The sequence below is a fragment of the Microtus pennsylvanicus genome, chromosome 7 (genome assembly GCF_037038515.1).
Source record: "Microtus pennsylvanicus isolate mMicPen1 chromosome 7, mMicPen1.hap1, whole genome shotgun sequence".
NCBI classification, from domain to species: Eukaryota; Metazoa; Chordata; class Mammalia; order Rodentia; family Cricetidae; genus Microtus; species Microtus pennsylvanicus.
The window spans coordinates 46,242,029-46,262,259 of record NC_134585.1 but is presented as its reverse complement, the minus strand read 5'-3'; the positions used below and the strand labels follow the sequence as shown (position 1 = coordinate 46,262,259).

The window sequence follows — 20,231 nt, the reverse complement described above, 5'->3', positions numbered from 1 at the left end:
CAGGCTTCTCCTAAGCATTCAAGCCTGCTGTAGAGAAGCCTGGGATAAACCAACAAAGAGCCAATGATTCTTCTCTTACAATGCAGCCACTTGGTCCATCACATGGTTAAGAACAGAGCAGGTAGCAAGCAAATCCTGTTTATCTATCAGTTAAGACACTTCGCTGCCTCAAATCTAAGAAGATGGAATCTGCATTCTCACCATTAAACAAACGGCACCTTGACTTTCTGCTTCCTCTCGTCACTGAGATGACTGACATTTGTCAAGTCTTGAATCTGGGTTTCTTCCCTTGCCTTTCCCCCATCCAGTCCCACCCCGGAGGCTGTGTGACTGCTGGAGGACTGCCCTGCCTTCTTATTTTCTCACCGGGGAGCACAGTTGGGTCTTCTTTGTCATGATGCTCTTGGGGCTGAGAACAAAGTCCACCCTTGTCACCCATGAAATATGCCAACTAATTCCTAGTCAAGGTCCTTTCCAGGGAACATGTATGTTCGTTAGTATTTCTTTCTCCTCTATGTGTGTGGTGTGCATATGAACGTGAGGGTGAGTGTGCCCTGTATGTGTGTTGTATGTGGGTGTGCACATGTGTGTGAGGGTGAGTGTGCCCTGTATGTGTGTTGTATGTGGGTGTGCACATGTGTGTGAGGGTGAGTGTGCCCTATATGTATGTTGTATGTAGGTGTGCCCATGTATGTGAACGTGAGTGTGCCTTGGCTGCATGTGTAGAGGTCAGAGGTTGGAATCGTGTGTCTTCCTCTATCATTTACCACTTTGGATTTTGAGACAGGGTCTCTTGCTGAGCCCAGAACCTCACTGATTGGCTAGGCTGGATGGCCAGTCACCAATTCCACACCCTCCTCTTCACAGGATCCTCTAGTTTCTGCCTGTCAGCACATCCCACTAGGCCCACCCAGCTTTTTACATGCATCTGGGATCCAAACTCAAGTCCTCATGCCTGATTAGCAAGAACTGTACCGACTCTGATGTATCCCCTGCTCCAGAATCTATTTCCTTTACACATTTGCTGTGGAAATACTTTCTTAAGTAGCTTTTCATGACTGATGTGATTTCTACATTTTAAAAAAGTTTCATGGGAGAAACAGTGGAGAACAAGTCTGATGTGGGATACTTCTGCGTGCTGTGAATATGTTTTATTACATATTGGTTGGCTAATAAAGTAGCTGATTTGGCCAATAGCCAGGCAGAATAGAGCTAGATGGGAAATCCAAGCAAAGGTAAAAGGAAAAAGAAGGCAGAGTCTAGGAGATGCCAGCAGCCTCCGGAGAAGCAAGATGTGAGGTAACAAGCCACGAGTCTCGTAGTAAAATATAGAATAATAGAAATTGGTTGATTTAAGTTGTAAGAGCTAGTTAATAAAAAGCCTGAACTAATAAGCCAGTTTTTAATTAATATGAAGCTTCAGTGTGGTTATTTAGGAACTGGCAGGTGGGAGAGAAACCTCCAATTACATGAGTCACTTAGCTCTCGCCAGCAGAGTAGGCTCAGGCATGACACCACGGCTCTGCATGGGCTCAGAGATGACATCCTTGCTCCATGCGATGGCTCCCCTGAGGTTGGCCTCCCGTAAGAGACTGTGGAAGGCCTTTCAGCCACAATACTTTCCCTTCCCAGGTCCAGTTCAGGCATAGGACATACCTCAATATGTGACTCCAAGAAGCCCTTACAAGGCAACAGCAGATGGCAAGAGCCAAGAAGCCCGTGTGCCATTGCTAACCCAGACTTTGGCCTGAGGTTTTGTTGGTTCCTTCCCCAACACATGGGAAGAGGTTCTGAGAGTGAGAGCCAAGAATGGAAGAGATTAAGCTACTCGATGATGCCAAAACCCTTCTGGAAGACAGATGACAAGAGAGATTTCTATCTCTTTGTTGAGACAGGCTTTCTCTATGTAATTCTGGCTGTCCTGGAAGTCACTATGTAGACCAGACTGGACTCGAAATCACAGGGATTAAAGGTATGTGCCATCAGATCCAGTTAAGAGAGGGTTTTTACCCTACTTAGCTATTCAAGACAGTGTTTATCTGTGTAGCCCTGGCTGTCCTGGGACTTGCTCTTGTAAACCAGACTTGTAGGTTTGAGAACTGCCTCTGCCTCCCAAGTGCTGGGATCAAAGATGTGCACCACCTCTTCTGGCTCAGGAGAATATTTTAAATGCTAACCTTTCCTGGAGGCTTTGGGGGTTGAATTCTCCCTTTCTGCACACAGTAGGTCTTTCAGGGAAGTTGTAGATTGGTTGAATAATCAGTGAGACTAAGTATAGTCACTCTTCTTGTATTTTGATGTTTGGTTTGTTTGTTTGTTTTTGACAGAGATTCTCATTACCCAGACTGACCTTTAACCTGTGGTCATCCTGCTTTAGCCTCCTGGGGGCTGTAATTCCAGTCATGTGTCCCTTTAGCCACCTTAATAAAGCCCCTCTTTTAGGAAGAGAACGGGAATACTTACTGCAGTGCTCACGCGAGGTAACAGGAACCCAAACCCATAGCGTGTCCTAACAGAGTCCTTAATCTATTGGAGCCGTTATACATGACTGGGTTTAGATTCACTGGGGTCTCACGAGACAAGAAAACAAGAAATCTTCTATCTAGTTATGGCTAACTCCTCCATAGCTGGCACAATTCTCTTTGCTGTTGACGAAAGTGCAAAGTGTTAAGAAAATGGGACTCAGCTTGGCTGCGGTGGTGCACACCTTTAATCCCGGCACTCGGGAGAAGGCAGAGTCAGAAGGACCTCTGAGTTAAAGGATAGCCAAAGCTTACACACAGAAACCCTGTCTCAAAAAATTAAGGAGTGGGGCAGGGGGAAAGAAAAGAAAGAATCCAAGACTTCTTGGATAGAAACTGTTTGCTGTGTGCCTGGCAATGGTTCATGTCACCTGTTGGGCAATAGTGGGCAATAGGAACGGCGGCGTAGGTGAGTCTGTGTTCGCTGGAAAGCATTTCCCTGATAAGCTATGTAGGCAGGAACTTGCAGGCCTTGCCTTGCAAGGCCTGGCTGTCCCTAGGGAGAGTGACAGAGGTGCCAGGTTGTTTTCTGAATGCTGGAGATTTGCTTTTGTTGTTTTAATCAATAGCACTTTTTTTTCAAGGCAAAGTCAAACCCACCCCCTTTGAGGGTGCTCTGATTTGGCTGTAAGGATGGACAGAGGTCCTTTGTCATTTGAAAGGTCTCAATTGTGTATTGAGGGATGGAGAAGGGAGGAGATAAAAGCCCATATAGGTCAGGCAGCACTCCTTTGACCAACTACTTTAAGGGTATTTAAAAAAAAAAAAACAAGTAGAATTTAAAGGACTCTCCCTGCTCCAAATAAGGATAATTTCTGGTAGCCATGCTTAGCCAAAAGTCTTTAGTTGACATCATTTCAAGCTTGCTATTTTTCTTTATTTTCTGTGTCTTTGTGGATGTTATCAAAAGGAAGAAAGAAAAAGGCCAAACACTATGTGGGAGCACTGAAGTAACTGAACTCCGCTGTACTGAACCGGTGAGCCGGGGGAATGAATACAACGTTTCAGAATATAGGGCAATCCTTTGTCAAAGGCAGCGCTGGGTGATGGAAATGAAGCTGCAAATGCTGACCTTGAATTTCCTGGTAACATTGAGTACTTGTCTGTTCCTAGCCCGGGTTTGCACTTGCCAAACAGCTTGAGTTGGTGCTGTTTCCTTTGTTTGCTGAAGGGAACTTGGGCCCTTTATCGTGTGCCCTTCTGGGTTTAAACTGAATCTTTGTTTGGTTTGGTTTTGCTTTACTTTGCTCGAGACACTTTGCTTTGATGGAGATATGATCACACTCTGGACCTCAGGCTGGCCTCAACCTTGCCATCCCCCTGCCTCAGTCTGTTGGGAGCTAGGATGACAGTCACAAGCCAAGGCTTAAAGGTATCGTGTTGGAATGTTCATCTGATGGCAAACCGATGTAATATGGGTGAATATATACAGAATGAGTTTGAAACTGAGAAGTGCTACTTGCTAACCCTGCAGTGATCTTAATATCTGCAGATATCAGAATCCCGCAATTTGCGAGTCTTTATTATCCTCGGTTTAGAGAGGCACTGCTGGGGACAGCAGGATGGTGGTGTATTTTTAAGTATATGCTTCATTTAATATGACAGGGGCAGGGGGCTTGGGCTGTCTGCCTCCCAGCCTACTTTGCTTCCAAGACCAATACATCCTCCAAAGAAGAAAACTTGGTGTTTGTAACAGATGTGCCTTGATATTAATGAATGTAGCTACAAAATATATTTGGTTTAGTGTAGTCTTTAATTCAGTTTTTACTGATATATTCTACTTGAAGAAAAAAATCAAAATGCAGGAAAATCGAGTGCTAATGGATTTTTGTTTAAGCCCAACATTCCGGCAAAGTCTTAGAGACACTGTAGGTTCAATCTGCCCCTGACTATGGTTACCTGCATTAGCCAAAGTTTGTATAGAGATGGAGGATGTGGACGGGTCCGAATTGTAAGGATCATGTTCTCACATCAATTGAAGGAAGTAGACTTAGACATTTTGCACTGATTTCCAGTAAATAAGGTTGAAACAGAAAGCATGTCCAAAATAGCACGGGCACTTAGGCTAAGGGCAAACTCAGAGGCCAGATGATTCTTGGCTCTGCTGCCTCCTCTCTGAGGAACTTTGGACAAAGGACTTAGCGTGTTTCCTTCTCTGGATCATATCTACAAGTCGGTAGAGTGTAGTTCACCTAGTAAAGAAGACTAAAGAGTTAATGCATGCAGTGGACCAAAAACAGTGCCTAGCACAGACTGGGTATTTAATGTATGTGAGTCATAATAATTGTTTACAGGTGGATAGATAAGGGTGCTGAGTCAGAAAGAGGGAGAAGGCCATTTCCTGTTTCTGCACAGGATGACAGCAAATGCGTGTGGAGGTGGAGGCAGGAGGATCAGGAGTTCAAGACCTTCACAGCTGCATGGGGATTTGAGGCACCCTGTAACTTGAGACTCTGTCTCTAAATAAATAAGTAAATCAATTAGTAAGGGACATGGGACACTTAGGTTGGGGACACTTGACTGTCTTTGGGGAATGTTCAGTTTGAACTCTCTCTGTTTATCATCAGAGCTATCAAGTGGGCAGGAGACATGGCCTTTTCTGGATGATAGCTAAGTTTTCCACTTATCACAGACTCTCTTTGGTTTTCCTGCAAACTTCTTGTAAGCTCCCCACAACCCCAAGTTCCACAAGCTTCAGATTCATAAATAATAACAAGCATAATAATGGACTATATTAAAAATTCATCAAGTATGTTTTAAAGAGAGGATTTCTTTCCGAAGTCCTAAATGTCATATATAAAGGTGATATGTAAACAGAAACAGAAACACGTCATGAGCAAAGCAGCGCTGAGACTGGACATAAAGGCCAGAAAAAGAGTCCACTTTCCTGTGTCTTTCTCCTACCCATTCAGTTCATTCTTGGTTGGGTTTGGTTTTGTTCTGGGAACGGAATGAAGGCCTTGCATATGCCTGTCTTGGGCAGTATAGTCCCAGCCAGTTTCTTACTTTTTATTTTGAGGCACAGTTTGCTAAGTTGTCCAGCTAGATTTGAGCTCACAATGGAGCTTGCAATCCTCTAGCCTCAGCTTCCTGAACAAGCTGGGCCTCAGGCTTGCTCTACCAGGCTCAGCTTTCGTGTATTCGTGTGGACAGAGACTAGTCACCAGGCACTCACTGTGAACTCAGACTGTCCTAGGCAAGGATGTGACAGCGAACACAACAGACAAGGATCTCTTTGTTGATGGAACTTTTAGTCTGGATCAGCATAGAAGTTAGGAGGAAGAGACAGTCAACATAATACACAGATACAGAATACATCTCACATCCATTCAGATGGCTGCCATTTAAGAAAAAAAAAACAGAAAATAGGGCTGGAAAGAGGGCTCAGTGGTCAAGAGCACTGGCTGCTCGTCCAGAGGACCCAGGTTCAGTCCTAGAACCCACATGGCCACTCACTATCATTTGTAACTCCAATATCCAGGAATCTCATGCTCTAGTCTGGTGTCCACAGGCATTGCATGCATGTACTACACAGACATACATGTGTGGGGATGAGGAGGTACACTGATAAACATAAAATATTTTTTATGAAAGAAAAAGAAATGCAGCTGCTGTTGAGGATGGTATTGGTGGCTTCTCAAAATATTAAAAATAAAATTGCTGTGATCCATCAATCCCACCTCAGGGTGTGTATGTTTTAAAAGATTGAACGAGACGTACTAAGAGGATATGTGTACCTCACACCCATAGCAAGCATCACTCATAATAACCAAAAGGTGGGACTATTACTGACAGACGAGCAGACAGACAAGAGTGTGCCACAGGCGCACTTGAAACGCTGACCTGCGAAGAAGAAGAAAAATGTCGACACATTCTACAAACATGGGCAAAACTAGGGAGCACTGTGCCAAGTGAAATACCAGTTACAAAAAGATTATGATTCCGTGAATATGAAATTCCAGAAATAAACCAAAAAGTAAATAATTAATAATAATAATTTGTTGGGGGCCAGAGAGAGGGAGACCAGAGAATTGGTCAGTGGACATGGGGTTTTGATTTGAAGGGTGGGGATAGTTGTGCATGTATTTTCTGTAAAGCACATGTGCTCAACTGTACCCTGAGAAGGCTTAAGATGGGATGCTGACGGGCGGTGGTGGCGCACGCCTTTAATCCCAGCACTCGGGAGGCAGAGGCAGGAGGATCTCTGTGAGTTCGAGACCAGCCTGGTCTACAAGAGCTAGTGCCAGGACAGGCTCCAAAGCCACAGAGAAACCCTGTCGTGATCCTACAGCTTCGTAGCCTGGTCAGGAGGATGACAAGTTGAAGGCCAGGCTAGACCAAATAATGGGCGTGGATGGAAGGAGAGGGGGGTGGGTTAAGGCAACAAATTCCGAGTACTTGAACACACAAGGAGAGAAGAGAATACATGAAGTTACAAGGGATAAATCCAAGCTGAACCCAATGAGCAGAGCAGGCTGCCGGGTGGCGTGTCAAACAGCTTTAAATCAAGAGGGCGACTGTAACTCCGGGAGAACGGGAGTCGTCAGCAAGGGCTGGAAGGAATTGTTTATCTCCTGGCAGCTGTAGTAGTGATGTATGTCTAAATCTCCCGGGGCCCATGGGTGCTGTGGCAAAGCTCAGACAGTGATCCGACATAGTGATGTATGTCTAAATCTCCCGGGGCCCATGGGTGCTGTGGCAAAGCTCAGACAGTGATCCGACAGTGTCACGTGTAGGCAGCTGATGTTGAAGCTGGGGATGGATGCATTTCAACTTGATTAGAAAGACAATCCAGACACTCGGGTGGCACCTGCGCTGCCTTTAATGAGACATCACCTGAGACCGCAGGTCAGGTTACGGCAAGGATAAGTGCTTGTTCTTGTATGTGACCCTTTCTTAAGTCAAACTATAGCCTAGAAATAGAAAACAGAGGTGTGATTTTCTTTTTGCTCATTTTCTTAAATCTTAGCTTTGCAGGTTGTTATTTAGCCAGGAGAGTCTTGGCTTCCTGGGAGCTGAGAAAACATTCATTTCTAGTATGAATTTTAAGCCCCTCATAAGCCTGGGATTTTGCCAAGCTTCAGCTGACCTTCTTGTCAACTCCTAAGGAAGGAAGGAGCTCAGATTATGCTCATTCCACTTACTCTTTACCTAATAGATCATATGGCATGGAATAGTGAGCCACCTAGAAAAGTCTGTGACCTGGATGTGTCCTATCATGAACTTAAGAGGCCAGCATAGACAGGTATCAAGTTACCACCATTCAAGCCAATATTTTGTCGTTATGACAGATTTTGGAAGGAATTGGTACTGTTTGGAGTCTTGAATTGAATCCCACATGTCATTTTTTATGTCATTTTTCTAGATGGAATAAGAAAATAATGAATGTCTGCTCTACAAGCAGGAAGCTGCTCCCTCCCCACCCTGTACTGAACAGAGAGGGCGATGAGCACATATGGGTGGCCAATGACTTTGCTCCCCCTATAATCCCGCCCTCTAGTCAAGGGGTTCTGAAGCTATACTCCAGGGATGAGATGGGGGTAGAAACAGCTCCTTTTGCTCTGTTCTTTCTATACTATAACAATTATTACAGATTGTCTGGGGGAAAAAAAACCATAACATAAACCTTGAAAATGGCCCCTACTCCAGTTTTTGGTAACCATTACCACCATGGTGGGATATGGTGACACTCAGGCAGACGTGTAGGAGAAGGAGCTGAGAGTTCTACATCTTGATCCATCCTGAGCACAGCTTGAGCAAAAGAGACCCCAAAGCCCACTGCCACAGTGACACACTTCCTCTAACAAAGCCACACCTACTTCAACAAAGCCACACCTCCTAATAGTGCCACTCCATTTGGAGGCCATTTTTTTTTCAAACTACCCATGCTTTCACAGTAAAGAAAAGAGGTATTTTTCTTCATCTTTGTGCACACCCAGCTGATTACAGTCATCTACCCGTGGTTATCGAGCCTCTGGTTTCTCTCAGCATACAGTGTTAGTGAGAGAGTCAGCCTTCTTACACTCAGGCTCAAATGACAGCACTGGGGATGCAGCCGCTCCTTACTCTAGCGAATCTGTATCCTTCAGCGGGGAAGCAGAAAGGCCCAGGTGAATTCTGCATTCATTGGTGTGTACTCTGTGCTCTCACTAGAGAGGAAAGGGAATTTAATCTCATGCAACATAGCATTTACCTCTAAGAAATTATGGCCTGATAGGGATGTAGAAGAAACACCCAGGGAAGTACAGGACAAGATCCACCTGACTAACAGAAATACAGATGTTTTGACTATTGAGGATGGATGGAGGAAGATGTTGCTTTGACTCAGTGCAGAGAATATGGTGAACTAGCATCTGAGTGTGCCTTCAGACATGAAACTCACAGAGAGAGAGGAGGTCATTCCAGGTAAAGAGATCCACGTGGGCAAAGGCCACAGAGAAAGCTCGCCTTGAGCATCTACTCAAAAACACGTGACCACTCAGCTTTGTTTGTCAAAATAAATAGAAACAATGTCTCTATTGATTCACAAGAGGGTAGTCAAAAAAAATTATAGCATATTTAGCCAATTAGAAATAATCATAAGGGAAAATAAATCAAATAGGGATTATGAAATGATTAACGTGATAAACAAAATAATATATATTAGATCTAAGAAAAAAGCCTGTAGAATGTTGAAAATAGCATAAAGGTTAAAAATGTACAAAATGGTACATTATTTGTGGATATGTAATTTTATGATATTTTTATAATATTACATGTTGATGCCTATTCAAATTTTATAATGAATATCTTCAAGTAGAAAGAGTAGTGGAATGAACAACTAATCTGGTACGTAGCAACTGTTTCTGGGGAGAGAAAGAAGTTTCAGCTGAATCTATCTTACAGTAAAGGATCAACAGGAAGTTACACACACACTCATGCATTTATTTAAAACCTGAAATAAACACATCATGCTAAGATTTGGCAAACTCCTGCTTGTTGTCTATATTTCTATACACTCGGATTCTTTAATAATCTTAACGTGACGAGTATGGACATAAGTGTCACATACTTGGATCATGGTACTTGGGAGGGATATGGAGGCAGGAGAAGCAGAAGTTCAAAAAAGAGAACGTCATGATCATAAGTACCAGCAAATGAATCTCATGTCCCATGGAGGCCAGCAGGAAGACAACCATGAGTTCAAAATTCAAGGACTACTTGGGCTACTTAGTGAGCTCCAGGATATCATGGGATATGATAGAGATCTTGTGTCAAACACATAGACCCCCCACACACACACACGCAAGAGAGAGAGAGAGAGATACAGAGACAGAAACAGATGCAGATAGATAGATAGATAGATAGATAGATAGATAGATAGATAGATAGATAGAAAGATAGATAATAGAAAGATAAAGAGATACAGGGATACTCAAAGATAGAGAGATATCCTTGGCTCTGGCGTTATGTTCTGTTTGTTCTCCTTTGTCCTGCATGGCTTCAAAAGATTTCCACGGCGGTGGACCAGGGCCAGATCATGGAATCCTTTGACTGCCAGGCTCAGGAATGTGGGCTTTAGTTGGCAAATGGGAGTTACCCGAGGCTTTGGAGTGCATGTTTTTTAAGCTGAATTTTGGTCAATCAAATAACATAGAACTGGGGCCAAGAACAGTTAGGAAACTGTCACCATTGATGTGGCTGGGGCAAGATACAGGTCTGTAGAAGTGAAACAAAGTGACAGGTTTTCCCTATAGCCATTCTACCCAGGGCACACTTTATCTTGTCAGAAAGGACAGGGTTCGTATATGCTGGAAATGTTTAAGTTTAAATGACTAGAAGGTTTTAAGGGAAGTGGGAGGCAAAGAGAGGAGCCTGGTTCTTTCTTTTTTACGCATCTCTGCCACCAGGCAACTATATAGTCCCTGTCGTCTAGTTTTTATTTCGAGACAGGATCTCACTGAAGCGCATAGTCTGCCCTTGAGATCGCACTGCTGTGTAGTCAGTTTTGAACTTCTTGTCCTTTTGCCTCTGCCTCCTGCATAGCTGGGATTATAGGCCTGCACCACCAAACCTGGAGATAGATGTCAGTCTAGACCTCAAGGGTCTACAGGAAGAAAATTAGCCATGCCAATAACAAAATTAGGTATGCCAGGGGAAGTTTGCTTGCGGTAGTGGTGAGGATGGCTAGGTGGATCTAGAGAAGTTGTGGTTTAAAAGGTCAAAGCCACAATGGTCTCACAATATGTTCAGACTTCCCACAGCACACCAGATGAGAAGTAAGAGAAATTATGTGTAATTGGGACAGCAGAGGGGGCGAGGGGAGGCAGACTAAGCCAACGGTAACGGAGGAGGGATGGAGGCAGAGTGTGCTGGTGAGGGATGAAGTGAGTCAGTCCCATTTGTGTTGGGATGCTCCAGGCTCCAGTCATGCAGTTGGACAAAGAGAAGAAGGAGGACTAGAGGTTATAAGGGACCCAAGGTACACAGAGACATGGGTAAAAGTTAGGACCCCTGTAATCAGAAGGGATCACAAACCTGGTATCTTGGAGCCAGAGTGACTCTGAGTGGTAAACAATCACCACCTTTGTAGACAATGCAGCGGGCTGTTAGTACTACGGCCAGGAAAGCCGTCCCTTGTGGCAGCTCTTACTGCTGTGAGCTGCACACACTGACTTTTCAATTAAAGCCCCTCCATCAAATAACAATTTCAACTAACTGCTGGTTATGAATTACTACTAGCAGTATTGGAAAACAGCACTGTGGTTATTACTAGCGGCTATGGAAAAAGCCACTGCAGATTACTAATGGTTACAGGAGATGAGAGCCCTCATAGAATAACCCGGGAGATGAAGGTCTAGGTGGAGCTTCCGGGTGGCTTCCCAGGATTCTTCACCCAGAATCAGCTCAGAGGCCACCCGCTTGCCCTCTAGCTCTTCCTGTTCATCTGTGGTTGATGGATGTTCCTTTACTGCAATGCAGTCAGTTGTTGGACTCTTGCGACGGGAGAGTTGAAAGCATGGAGTCTCTCTGATTATTGTCACTTTGCTGTAAGGCTTAATGCTCTGTCTCCATTGTTTCAGTGCAGTACCACAAACTAGGGGGAAGGGATATTTTTGTGATAGGGTACTTGCCTACCAAGCTCAAAGCCTTAGGCTCAATATCCAGTACTATAATGTATCCAGTTAATTAATTAATTAAAACTTTACAGTGTTTGCACAACTTTCATATGCATCTCGGTGATGCTCACAATTCCAAGTAAAGGAAAACACGCAAGTTACAGCTTACAGCTAAGATGGTGTTACAGACTGAATGTGCCCACCCCCAAATCCACATGGTCAAATCCTCATCCTAATGTAAGGGGGTTAGGAGATGGATGGCATCAATGACCTTATAAAACTCTGAAAGCTCTGTGGCTTTTGTGCCTTGCAAGGACCCAGCTAGAAGAGGGCTGTCTGAGAGTCAGACAAAAGTCCACAGCAGGCACTAGGCTTGTTAGGGCCTTGTTTTGACCTTCTAGTCTCCACAGCTGGGAGAGAAAAAAATGTTGCTGTTAAAAAACCACTTGGTTTGTGATATTACGTTACAGCAACCTGAAATGCCTAAGGTAGGGGCAGCTGTAGTCACTTCTGCCTGGGGAAGCTCTAAACATCACAGGGAGGTTCTGAATTTGAGGGTGAGTAGGAAGCTGCTTTGGCCAGGCACAGTGGGGGTACAGTAACATTGGCAGTGTCTGGCTTGCTCAGGGAACCAGGACAGGCTGTTCTGGCTTTCTCTCTGCACCAAGAATAAGAAATTAGGTCCCTGACTCGTCTCCAGTGCTATTGGCCTTTCTTTCTTTTCCCTGCCTAGCTCTCCATTCCCTGCATCTTTATTAGGCATTCTTGGGACACGAAATTACCAGTAATAGGAGATGAAAGACTAGAAGCAGGCTGATGGTTTGAAATTCCGCCAGCAATTTAAATATCGTTATGGATCCCTACCGTGTAGATGAAGCACACACAGATTCCAGTGTCCAGTACAGACAGGGAGTGCTTCCTGTTGCAAAATGCACCACCATTTCATTCCCTAAAATCCCACCATTTGTGTGTGGATGGAAGCAGGAGTGTGTCACGGAGCACACGTGGACATAAAGGGACAGCTTGTGACATGTGGGTCCCAGGAACTGAACTTAGGTCACAAGGCTTGGCAAATGCCTTTACTTGCTGAGCCGTCTTGTTGATGACAACTGTTTTAAGTTATCCCCTCCCTCTTCTTGCTATGTAGCCCAGGCTAGTCTTGAATTCACCATATAGATCAGGCTGGCCTTGAACTCATGGCAGTCTCTCGCCTCAACTTCCCAAGTGCTGGGATTCTAGGTGTGAGCCACCTGTTCACTGACCGGACCTTTAGAAGCAGGCAAAGGATGCCTTACTTCGTTTTGTCTTTGAAGCGTTATCTATTGATGAATCCTCGCATCCGTTTACCCTGCTAGTTTACAAACTAGCAAAGGGGGAGTAAGGCCATGTTACAGTCTCAGAAGAGCTTGGGCTGTAAGGGACAAAGCTCCCTATACTACGTATATATCCCTATTCACGTAGTGAATTAACCTGAGCTTCAGGCCATAGCCTGTGAAACAGGGAAGCAAGCATTTCCGAAGGGAAAGCCATCAAAACGGCCCAAAGAAGGCTTCCCGATGATTCAGAACTAAACTAAAACCTTCCACTTAATGAAAAAGAAACTGATAAACAAGTGATTTGCTTGAACTTAGAGCAAATAAAAAGATGAGATCCGGGGACCCTCTGCAGAGTGCACCCTATCAACAGCAGAAGCGTTGAGGCGAACCTTAGGGCGGCAAGGGAAGACAGGCGGCTGTGTGGCATTCTGACTCCACGGTAAGAAAGCAAGGACGTTCCTGAGATGGACCCATGAGTGGAGATGAGCTGCTCCCTGCAGTTCACCTGGGCTGGCCCCGGTCCCAGCGGGGTTGCAGATCCTTGGAAGTTGTCTGCCTGCCAGAAGCTAGGACAAGCTGAGAGGCTGCATGAGCGAAGCCAAGCCACACCCAGCAAAGCCAATAGCGATGATCGTGAGGGACGTCTATGGAGACTTCTTGTCCCTAGCCTTTAATTAGCAGGTGTTTCAGACAGCAGGGCTTACCGGGACCCAAATAAGAAGTCTAGAAGGAGCAGATGAGCCTCCTTAGGCAGCCAACTGAGTAGCTGATTGGTGGTAGACTGTTGAGTGCGTTCTTCTGAATTGTTCCCAGTTTCCCTGAATTCTCCTCCTGCTGACACAGATACTGCTTGCTGCGCAGGTTAGAAGCATTCTATCTGTACAGTGATGCATTTTGAGGACAGGACCTGCTTGAGTGACATTAGCTGAGACATGATGGCAAAGCATGTAAGGACGAAGCACCGCAATCAAGTCAAATTAAATTAAAATGAAATGAAATTTAGAACAGCACCTGTAAACACACAAAACCTTAGGGCCCACCCCAGGTGAGGTTCCTCCAGCAACCAAACACCAAGCTAAAAGGACTCCTCCTACACCCAAGGAGTTGGTTTTGTTGCTGCTGTTGTTGTTTTTAAGGAGTTATTGTGTTTTTTATTTTATCTGTATTGGTGTTCTTTCTGCACACGTGTCTGTGTGAAGGTGTCAGAAGCTCTGGGTATGGAGTTATAAACAGTGCTGAGCTGCCAAATGGGTGCTGGAAACTGAACGTGGGTCCTCTTTCCAGAGCAGTCAGTGCTCTGAACCGCTGAGCCCTCTCTCCAGCCCCCCAGTTCCCCACTGCCCACAGAGCAGTTTTAACAGGAAGGTTTCTGTCATGCCATGAACCACACAGACAAGGACTGACTTGCTTGCTAGTGCCCTTTGGGTTTGTGTGCTGTATGGAAAGTTTTTGATTCCTGTGTGTCCAGCCTTTTTTCTTTTTGTACTTTTTTTTTTAAAAAAATTCTTCTCCTGACAGTTTCCCCTCCCTCAACTCCCCCTCTCCCCCAGATCCACTCCTCCTCCATTTCCCTTTAGAAAAGAACAATCTTCCCAAAGATATCAACTAAACATGGCATAACACATAACAAGTTACTACAAGACTGGGCACATACCCTCATACTAAAACTGGCCAAGGCAACCCAGTAGAAGGAAAAGGGTCCATAAAGCAGGCAAACAAGCTAGAGACACCCCCCTGACACACACACACACACACACACACACACACACACACACACACACACTCACACACTGTTAGGAGTTCCCACAAGGACACCAAGGTACACAACTATTACATATATGCAGAGGGCCTAGGTCAGATCCATACAGGCTCCCTGGTTGTCACTTTGCAATCCTCTATTAGCCTTGCTTAGTTAATTCTGTGGGCTGTGTTCTTCTGGAGTCCTCAACTCCTCTGGCTCCTGTAATCCTTTCTCCCCCTCTTCTGTGGAATTCCCGGAGCTCTACCTAACCTTTGGCAATGGGTCTCTGCATCTGCTCTCATCAGTTGCTGGATGGTGCCTCTCTGTTGATGACTGTGCTGGGCTCCAGTCTATGACTATAGCAGAGTATCATTAGGAAGCATTCCATTGACTTCTCCCCCACCCCCCTTTTGGTTCTATGCTAGGTCTCTGGGCTGTCCAGACTCTGGTTCCTAGCTATCCAGGCAGTGTCAGGCGTGGGTTCACTCTCGTGGCAGGGGGCCTCATATTGGACCAGTCATTGGTCGGCCACTTCCCACAAAGTCTGGCCACCATTCCCCAGCACATCTTGCATGCAGGACAAATTGTAGGCTGAAGGTTTTATGGTTGGGATGATGTCCCAGTCCTACCACTGGAAGCCTTGCCTGGTTACAGAAGATGGCTGGTTCAGGCTATTCTGCTCCTGTGTCCAGCCTTTCTTGATATAAGAAAACATGGTTGTTACTTTCACAAATGTGATTTATCCCACTTCTAACCCAGCTGCCTTACCATTGATTTATATTATAGCAGGATTGGTCAAGTTATTCCAAACAGCCTCATTAGGATGTTAAGCAGACAAGTTTAAAATCCACAGAATAATGCACATATGTGTGTATCTCTTTAAGATAATGATTTTTGAAGAATGGTAGTTTAATTGTTAATGTTTGTTTTACTAATTAATCACATTTTATCAGTCTTTACATATTTATGTCAAACATTCTTATTTGCAAAATGGAAATATCCCTCGGTTTCCAGTTATACAAGTAAACACTGACAAAGACTGTAATGATGGTGTTTACCCAAGAAGTAAATTTCCTGAAATCCCACCATATACTGTTATCAGGGTCGCACCGATTCTGTGCACAGCTATGTTTTCTGTGCCACACTTCTGTGTTTGCAAGAATAGGACACACTTTTGATTTATCTTCTCCTTGTAATAGTGCCTTTTATTTACTTACTCAGCAACTCTTTTCTGAGCTTATATGATGTGCTCGCCAGTCACTGCTCAAAGTGCATGGTCACTCCGAGGTAAATGGGGCCACACAATTCTACTGTGTGCATATTTCCAGAAAGGAGGTGTAATAAATCTTGTATAGAATTGTAATTTATTCAGTCTAGTCTTCCATTTGGGGAATGTCAAGATACTATTTGTTGGGTTTTCTCAACTATAAGGAAAACATGCCTTGACTGTTGGTGAATCTAAGTTAAAATTACCTCTGCTAATAATAGTATTTGGTTGGCAATGCTAAGCCTGAAACTATGACATTATAAACAGTGATCCGATTCTTGGCAGAAGTTACAAAGATCTGGGAGGGCCCAGCATTCTCTTGCTTGATGGGTGACTGGAGGTTCTGGAAGCATCTGAATCTGTACCCTGCTCTCTCTCTCTCAGTTTCCAAGGCTTCTGGGGCAAGCTCTGGTTCTAACGGAGCCCATGCTGTTCCTTTAGCTGTTGTTTCTTCTCCGCCCCTCCCCTATGGCTGTGCAGCGACTGCAAGGATGACCCGGGGATTCTGGAAGCATCCCTTTTGACCTCTACTGAGAGTGTTTACTCTTCTGTTCTTTGCCCAGCAATCAGCAGGGCCACCTGCCTGCCATCTGTGTGTCCTGCCCATAATAGCGTGAGGTGATGTCATAGAATCTGTTTGCTGATGATTGCAGTATGAAATGTAGCCCAAGTGAATTCTAAAATCACACTGTAACTGAGCATGTACAGACTATACCCTTGTTTTATGGCCAGGGACGCCCAGATGCACTGGGGATGAATGCCTTGCCGCAAGTTTTGTGGTTAGTAGAAGAGTCAAATTAGCAGCTGGAACTTCTCGTTTCTTATCCAGGTTCATCTTACGGGATTGGCAAGCCCAAGTTTGTGGTGGGATTGTGTGGGATCTTTGGAATGGGTCAAGGAACACCATGGCTTTGGAGAACGTCTTGGTGGTTACCAGTTAAAATGTCTTTCATACCAAGCTATGTCAGTTTCCCAAATATGGAGCATCTACTTAATTCTCTTCTTTGTTGATCTGGGAGAGGCTTTTTGGAATGCATGGAATATGAGTAGCAGATTTCAGTGGCTGTTCTCTGTTTAAGTTTCTATTAACACCCATTAATTATACAAAAGCATAGATTTCACTATGGCGTTCTCATACATGTCTTTTTTTGTGTCCGTGTGCCTTCTACCAGCGTCTTTAGGTTGGAATGTCTCAGTGTATTGGTTTTGAAAATCTAGCCACAATGGGTCTGGAGAGGTTGCTCCACTCTTAAGAGCACCGTGCTGCTTTTGCAGAGGACCTGGGGCTCAGTTTTCCCTACTCACATACTGGATCACAATTACCTGGAAACTCCTGTTGCAAGAGAATCTGATGCCCTCTTCTGGCCCCTCAGGCACTAGAATCATTGCTGGGAAATTTCTGGAGACCATGAGCTCATCAGTCTGTGAGAGCTGATGTTTGCAGGATGGGAGAAATCATTCAAATCCCTGGGATCATACAAACGAGGGGTGAGCCACAGTAGGAGAAAGCCAGCTGGATTTTTTTTTCGGGGGGGGGACATGTATTTTAACTGTTTTCAGGGCATTACACTAGAAACTTGTCATTTTATCCTTACTAAAAGGGAAATGTGTTCTATGTGTTTTTTAGCAATCTAAACTAGATAAACAAAACCAAGCCTTACATTTAAGAGCTAGAAAGATGGCATAGTGGCTAACAGCACTGGCTGCTCTTCCAAAGGACCGGGGTTTAATTCCCAGCATATACATGGCAGTTTACAACTCTCTCTAACTCTGGTTCGGGGGGATCCAGCACCGTTTTCTGGTCCTTAAAGGCACTTGGCTCACATGTGGTGCCTAGACATGCATGCATGCAAAAGACCCATACATATAAACTGTAACAACAACAATAATACACGTATCCTTTTAAAAATACTACTCTGTTTAGTGCTGTAATTTCTGTATTTGTTTTTGTTTGTTTGTTTGAGACAAGGTCTCATAATGTAGCCCTGGTTGGCTAGAAACTCACAATCTAGATCAAGCTATCTTCACAAAGATCTACCTGCCTCAGTCTTCAAGAATCCTGAGATGAAAGGTGTGTGAGACCACACCCTGCCTGTGATACCTTTCAAAAACATCTAAAGGCACAGTTTTGACTCAAATGTCAAATTACTGCTGCGAATACGAGATTTGCCCTACTTTTTTCTCTTTGTTTTGCCTTCATCTTGCATTTTTCCAAATAACTTAAAAGAGTTTCTTAGGGTAAAACTTTCAGAATGGAGCCTTATAAAACACAGACATGACTTAACACTTTGTAACTTATATTTTTACTTATGACATACATTCACAGCACACATACCAAACCTGGCAGAATCTTTCAGGGCAATCCCATTCTAATCTTAATCTGATTAGCCCTGGACTGCAAGTGTAGCCCAGGGGCAGGGTGCATTGTTACCAAGTGTAAGGCCATGGATTCACTCTCCAGTGCTACACAAACACACACATACACACACACACATACACACACACACACACACACACCACAGCCTTGAAAGGAACTGGGGGAGGATTGTGAGGGGTCCCAGAATAAAACAATAACAACAAAAAAGTATGTTCTTTTTTAACAATAAAAATTATAATAGGTTTCAAGGTACAAAATATTAGCCCTCATTTCCATTTCCCATTTCCGAACCAGAGGACTCAGAGGATGCTAAGGTACCGAATGTAAAATAGCTCCGTATTTGCATATGACCCTTGGACATTCTGTATACTGCAAGTCTACAGTCTAGGCTACTAATAATAGCTAACACAGTGTAAATGTTTAAAAACAACAAGAAAACCTGTTATATAGTCAGTAAAGACATGATTGAGATATTTGTAATCTATAGTTACTGGCCTCTGTGGATGCAGAACCCACAGACAGAGGGATAGCTGTGCTGGTAAGTGTGTCAGGAGTGTGAATATGTTATGAGTCCCAGCTGATAAAGTCCAGTCATCCAGTCCAGTGTGCTTGTTCAAGAGATGTTTGATGGTAAATGACAGATGAAGATTTAACCAGTGTGGCCACACTGGAAAGCTGTGTTCGGCAAACTGAAAAAAGTGTTCAGTGACTTCAAATCTTTTGTCTGAATGCCCAAAGTAGCTTCACACTAAGAATCAGTCAGGGAACCAGAGTCAGGGACCACTAAACCATCCAGGTAAACTGGTCTAGTTGACCACTGACAGGTTCTACAGGGTGGACTGAGGAAACCCTTGTATCTAGAAGAGACAAGCTCCTCCCATAGATTATCCTTCTTGCTTGGGGTGACGTGTTTGCAAAACCCTGCTGTTCCTGGAACCCCAGACGACTGCAGGTCCAGTGCAATCACTGGAGACCTTTCAGAACAGGACACTGTGAACGCTGATGATGAATGCCTAACGGAGAAAGACACAAGCTGAAGGCTGTTTCCCCACATTTAGCTATTCTCTTAGTTGGGGTTTCCATTGCTGCAGTGAAACACCATGAGCAAAAAGCAAGTCTGGGAGGAAATGGTTTATTAGGTTTATATTTCCACAGCACTGTTCATCACCAAATCAGGACAGGAATTCAAGCACGGCAGGAACCTGGAGGCAGGAGCTGATGCAGAGGCCATGGAGCAGTGCTGCTTGCTGGCTTGTCTCACACAGCTCGCTCCACACACTTTCTTATGGGAGCCCTGGACCACCAGCCTAGTGATACCACCCACAATGGTCTGGACCCTTTCGCATCAACCGCTAATTAAGAAAACGCCTTACAGCTGGACTTTAAGGAGGAGCTTTCTCAGTTGAGGCTCTTTCCTCTCTGATGACTCTACAAGTTTGGCATAAAGCCAGCCAGTACAGTTACTTTGTAGGCCAAGCAAAGAGCTAAATCATCAAGTGGTTTTTTTTTCCCCCAACAAAAGCAGTTCCTAAGTGCCTGTCATAACAAGTGGTGGTTCTTTATCACAGATACTACCAGAACTTTAATATGCATATTTCATCTTTTCAGAGTACTGTCCACTTCTGCCTACTTTACTCTTATTTGTTATTTTCCTGAGTAGTGGCTGGAGAGGAAGTCACCTCCTCTTGCCTACCCCAATAGTAGGCAGTCACACTGAGTAGTTCAATGTCTTGGGCAGGGGCACGTCGTTAGTTGAGTAGAACAGACACAGGCAGCCAGATGTCCTGACTACCATCCCAGTAGTTCCTTTCCCTCCTTTATGATCTAGTCAGTAAATAATTTAAGTGTTTTCTAAATACTAGATACTATTTTGAATATGGAAACTTCTGCAGCAAACAATCCCTGCCTTG

At 44.4% G+C, this 20,231-nt stretch overlaps 1 protein-coding gene across 2 annotated transcripts in view; it reads left to right on the top strand.

Annotated features, from left to right (window-relative positions):
- The window catches only part of Paqr8 (progestin and adipoQ receptor family member 8), a 47,364-nt gene that overhangs the window by 13,761 nt on the left and 13,372 nt on the right, over positions 1–20,231 (top strand). Inside the window, exon 2 of one of the 2 annotated variants that reach the window (XM_075980646.1) lies at positions 3,433–3,499. The exons of the other annotated variant lie outside the window; for it this stretch is intronic. The gene's annotated coding sequence lies outside the window, so the exon portion shown is untranslated. The remainder of the gene's footprint in view (positions 1–3,432; positions 3,500–20,231) is intronic. 2 annotated transcript variants of the gene reach the window in all.